The sequence below is a fragment of the Nanorana parkeri genome, unplaced genomic scaffold (genome assembly GCF_000935625.1).
Source record: "Nanorana parkeri isolate BGI_ZX_2015 unplaced genomic scaffold, ASM93562v1 scaffold550, whole genome shotgun sequence".
Classification (NCBI taxonomy): Eukaryota; Metazoa; Chordata; class Amphibia; order Anura; family Dicroglossidae; genus Nanorana; species Nanorana parkeri.
In genome coordinates, this window is record NW_017306818.1 from 83,639 (window position 1) to 89,548 (window position 5,910).

General features: G+C 44.6%; 1 long non-coding RNA gene across 1 annotated transcript in view; it reads left to right on the plus strand.

Moving 5' to 3' along the window:
* The first annotated feature begins 1,174 nt into the window (after nucleotides 1–1,174).
* The window catches only part of LOC108791418, a 10,665-nt gene continuing 5,929 nt past the window's right edge, over nucleotides 1,175–5,910 (plus strand). The window contains exons 1-2 of the long non-coding RNA XR_001941502.1: nucleotides 1,175–1,185; nucleotides 4,240–4,246. This is a non-coding gene — a long non-coding RNA (uncharacterized LOC108791418). The remainder of the gene's footprint in view (nucleotides 1,186–4,239; nucleotides 4,247–5,910) is intronic.

Consider the following 5,910-nt stretch of genomic DNA (forward strand, 5'->3'; position numbering starts at 1 on the left):
TGTCACCCAGCCTCGGGACGCCCCTGTATGCAACTACACAACTATGCATAGGGGATGATTTAATGAATTCGTTATCTTTACACTGACCTACTGAACTGCCAAGCAGCCAGTCTGGTTTAGAAGTTTTAGGCTGCCTATACACCATGCGATCATCGAACGACACTTTTCGTGATGGAATTATCGTACGATTTTCGTACGGCGGCCCCATCCTGCCCCGATTATTGCAAAGTTGGATCAGCAGTAATTAGAAAGCACCTTGACATGGTAGAGGTCGGGGGGGCGTGGCTTGGACGTAATGGCGACTACACGCGAGTAGCGTGGACACCGCAAACCTCTCCCTACTCAACAGGCTTCCCGACTGCTTAATGCACTGACCACAGCGATACATTCAAACCGGCTATGATGGGGAGAAATACTTGAGCTACGAAGACCCCGAAACCGGGGGCAATCAAAAAATACCTCGCGGCGGACTCCCGGACGCAATCGAGGAACTCTCTGTCTCGATCGGATCTCCCAGCGGGATCGGCCGTAACCTTGACGAATCTGCGCATGTGCAGTGTAGATCGTAGGAATTTTAACGTACGGAAACGCCACCAACCTTGCAAAAATCGTATGTTCGACCGAAGTTTTCTAACCTGCTGGTTAGTCAAAAGTCGATCGATTGTACAGTAGTTGCGGTTGTACACTGCCCATCAATCTTACGAATATCGGCCGAAAACATGATCGCCTACGAAAATCGCCCGATAATCGTAAGGTGTATGGGCACCTTTACACCCAATTCCTCATGAGTTAATTAGGCCTTTTAAACTAAGTCAAGTACACACTGCCAGGGTATAAATGGCACATTTAGTAAATCACACCTTTTACATTTATACTCAAGCCCCTAGCTGTAGTTCACAATTCATATGCTACTTCCATGTCGCCTTAAGTTCCGTCCATGGGAGGGACTTGGAAGTACACAAATCCAGCAATGTATTCAGCTTCATTTTGTGATGTACATACTTCTGTGGCTCCTGTAAAGTTTGGGGTGCGTTTCTTTTGTATTGTTCTTCCACAAAAATCCATTGTGTGTTTTCCTTTCAGAGGTGTTTAGATCTAGTTCCATGCAATCAGTGCATGTCATCTCATCCAACGTTGCGGAAACACATTGCAATCGCGTCCAATGCATGGTAATGAGATTGTGATGTGTTCGAAGAACGTGTTTTGGGAAATTAAACTGCATGCTGAGCTCAACTGCTTTCTCATTTTTAATGCTTCTCAGTAAATTGCACAGGAAATGCAAGAAAATGCTGTGGAAAAATAAATCAGTTTGAACAAAGTTATATGCTATTTAGCAATCAAAACACAATGCATAATTGTTTTGAACAACTTCTTCAGATAATTAACTTTCTTTTGTTCTTTCACTTTTGATTAAATACAGACATACTGTAGAAAAAGGCAACTGCGGATTACTGTATAAATAGATTAAAGGAACAAAAAATAATTGCCGCAACCCACAACAACCATTTGAAATGTAGGTTCCCAAACCCAGGAATAAACACCACAATGACTGATTTACTAAAGGAGTGGAGAAACTTCACACAATAAGGAACTCTGTTGAAGAATTTGTCAGATAAAATACTATAAGTGACAACTAACTTGGTTAGAAGTAAATCAGTAGACGTAAAATTATCTAGATTTTGCAAGTATTTGACACTGTACCCCACAAAGGTTTTTTTTTTAAGTCATGGATAGAGTAGGGGAGGGTTATATGTATCTAGAGGTGCACTGAAATCGAATTTTCAGACCAAAACCGGAAAAAAATTTGTCAGGCTGAAACCGAAATTTGTTTTCAAACCATTTTTAAATTTCTTTTTTTGAATATTTCATTTATTTGACTTTACTGTTGGGGGCCCTGTGGAAATATCAGGGATCTAAACAGACCCCTGATATTTCCCTTTTGAAATGGAAAAAGAGATTTGAGGACACATAGCCCTCATTATCTTTTTCTGCAGCCCCTGTTAGGAATAAACAGGAAGCCTCCATACTGAGTGTTCCTGTCCATTCATAAACTGTGGATAAAGTATGAGTTACTATGACCACAATCATGAATAAACAGGAAGTGATGTAGAGCACATACTATAAGCATACTATGTCCTCAATTATTTACAAACACTCAGCGGTCAGCTGAGTGCTTGTAACAGCTCTCCATCCTGACTCACTATCACAGGAGGCTGTGTACAGAGGAGAGCTTGGTCTCCTGTGACACTGCTGACAGCTGACTCTACTGCTGCACCGCTGGCTTGGCCTCCTGTGACAGTTGACAGCTGTCTCCTCCACGCACCACTCTTTATCCTGATCTGTCTGTCACAGAAAGCTGAGCGGGGTGTTGCAGGAGGAGAGCTCTGCCTCTTGTGACAGCACTTTCCTCCCCACCTGACCTCCTGAAAGTTTCTCTCTTCGCCGCTGGACACAGAGCAGCGCCCAGCAAGGAGGAGAAAAACTAGATACACCGGATTTTCGGTTAAAAAAAAAAAATGGTACTTTCTGCATTTTGCCCAAAATGTTTAGGTGGCCGAAATTTCAGTGCATCCCTAGTTATAACCCATGTTAAAATATGTTTCCATCTGTGTTCCATTGGTGGAGATTCCCCTTCAATTGCAGTCACATATCCACAACAGGAAATGCCTCCAAAGTGAGGAAAATCCCTGGTGGTCAGGGTCACCAGAACCAGTGTCCCAATTGGAAGATTTTACATCTATTCCTGTTCTGGTGACAACCCGAAATTTTGAATTTTCAGTGGTAATGGTGACCAGAACAACTAGATAGGGTGAATCTCCCAAACAGAAACACAGACCGCAAAAAAAAACCTGATGTGTTCTAATCCATATCAAACACACACAAAAAAAAAGGCTTTGACTTAATTTGCACTTTTATTTACAAACTAAGGTCTGTTGGTGTGGAGGCAGTTATATGTACAGGGACAGAAAGCTGGCTTCAGGAATGAGTAGAGATAGTAGTAGTAAACAACTGAGCCTCTATGTCCGGGGTAGCCAAACTCTGGTCCTCCAGCTGTGGTGAAACTACAAATCCCATGATGCATTTCTTTCCAGGAATCATGTCTGAGAATCTTGCAATGGCTCATGGGATTTGTAGTTCCACCACAGCTGGAGGGCTGGAGTTTGGCTACCCATGCTCTATGTGGTCTCAAGTTGTGAGTGGTGTGCCCCAGAGTTCTAGCTTGAGATCAATGCTGTTTAAACAGTTTATAAATGACACTGAAATTGGAATTAAAGAGTTCTGTTTCAGTATTCGCCAATGGTACCAAACTATGCAAAATTTTGGTACAGGATATAACAATACAGGGAGACCTTGATCAAATAGGGGGATGGGCGGCTATTTGGAAGATGTTCAATTCTGAAAGGTAAAATTATGCATTTGGCTGCTAAAAATGTGCATGCAAAATACTCATTAGGAGGTGTTAGACTGGGGGAATCCATGATAGAAGATTTGAGGGTCCTTGTAGACCACAGACTTAGCAATAGCACCCAAGGTCAGGCCTGCAGCTAACAAAGCTAGCCAAATACTCTCAAGCAATAAAAAGGGTATGTATATCAATACTTTCACCCCTTTCCAAAACATTTCTTCGGCCTCATCTTGAGGATGGCAGTAAAAGTTCAGGTCACTAATAAACAAGAAGGTGAAGGGCAACAAAATAAGAGGGGGACTGGAGGACCTCAGCTACAAGTCCTGAGAAATTACCACCATCTACATACAATCAATGGTGACTGTAGTAATGGTAAACTGTTTATTTGATGAGGACACGAAACCACAATTTGAGGTTTGAGGAAAGAAGCTTTAAACTGAAATTGTGCAGGAGGTTATCAATGGTTAGAGCAACAAAAAGTTTTAACTTCCTTCCCCAGGTAGTGATATCAGTTGGGAGTGTTGATAACGTAAAAAATATTTCTACATGCCCTCCTCAATGGGTACCATATACAGGGGTTTGTACAACCTCAGAAGACAAGCTGACACACACACATTGGAAGGACCTGTAGCTTTTTTTTTTCAAATCATGTGAATATTCACTACAGTTATCCAATCTTGTGAAAAGTCAATTACAGGTTACTTTGTTCATCTGCCCATAATAGGATATTCGACATGAGTCAATAGAGATTTGCTTAATTGTGGGAAGATTCTAAAATCCTTCAACTAATTCTGAACAAACCCATTGATTTTTTTTTTTTTTTTTTGCAGAAGCCAAAATGTCACTATACAAGTACATTCTAAAAGCCTATAAGTGAAGACACATCTTTATCCCTTTACACTACCCCTACAGTATTTGTAAATTTTACCCCTACAGTATGATTTCCGATTGATTTTTACTTAGAAATGCTTTCAGATGTTCCTTTTTGCTCTCACATTGTAGGGTTCTGTAATGTCATAGCTGAGTAACAGCCACACCCCTCAGCACAAGTGTCCTTGCACCGACCTGTGTTGCAGAGATTAGGGGTGTATCTGACCAGGTATGCGTCAATTACTGAGAGCAATGGTGCTATTCTGGTGCCTATTGGGATGTGCAGTTATATTTGTATAACTGTTGGAACTACACAAATTAACTACAATTTCAATGGCAACGTAAATGTTTTTCTTAAATTTTGGAAAGAGCAGGCAAAGGTTAAAATCGCTGTTAGGATTTTTTTTTTTTTTTAATAATTTGCATCCCATTGTAGATATTTTCTTTTCACTTCATGTCCTGTAGAAACAACAAAAAGTGATATAAATGCCATCTTGACAGTTGTCACTGGGACGGCATAACAGGCGTAAATTCTCCTAACAAGGGCACAGACTGCAGTAAAAACATAACAGGGGGGGGGGCGTGGCCAACCATGGTGGTGTGAAGACGTGCAGCCGCGAGCTCTGCTACACCGGGGCTCCCTAAAACTGACTTTTCAGCACAGCGAACGGATTTTTGACCCCCTATGCCCGACGACAAAGTCTCACCCGGCGGCCCTGTTTCATCCTCTACCCGGGACATCGCCTCCTACTTTACGAGGCATCCGGACGCAGCCGCAGACACGTGGAGCCGCAATATGGCGCCGAAGGTCGCCCAGCCACGGAAGACGGGACCGGATCCCCTACAGCCGCAGACGCCAGCCTCAAGCCTCCGTTCCTCCGCACGCACCGCGGGGACGAGACCACAGGATCCCCCGCTGCCTCTCCACCCCTCTGGGACACAGGAGCCCTCCTCCACCCCCCTGGACCCTTCGATCCCGCCTGTCTTCCTGGACTCAGAACAATCTGCAGCCACTGAGGTACGTGACCTGTTTGCGGCCTTTCGGGCAGACTTTGATACCTGGGCCACAAGACTGGAGGGGGCTCTGAGGGGAGAGGTGAATGCGCTCAGCCGCAGGGTCACTGCCACAGACTCACGGCTTACCACCCTATCAGACTCAGTGTCAGCCCAGGAGACCCGGTTGGAGACCCTAGAAACAGCTCAGGCAGCCCACCGGTCCCACCTCCAGCAACTACATCTAAGAGTGGAGGATGGTGAAAACAGGAGTCGCCGTAACAACGTCCGCCTGAGGGGGATCCCAGAGGCCACCCAGGGCGCCGACTTGCATGCTACGGTGACTGCGATCCTTAACCAGGCGCTTGGCAAACCTCCTACTGATGTCATCGAGCTTGACAGGGTTCACCGGGTCTCGGGCATCGCCATGGGCAACCCTAACAGGACCAGGGAGGTATGTCCGCACCTGGTCAGTTTGGATTGATTTTAGAAACTCAAATGGTTTTCAGGCAGCCCTCTCGCCCTGAACCACCTGCAAAGTGACATAGACGCAAGGCGGGAGGGGGGTAAGGAGAGAAAAACCCCCCCCCCCATCCTCTCACTGTCTCTACTTTTCCCTGACCCTCCTGCTGTTTTTCTTC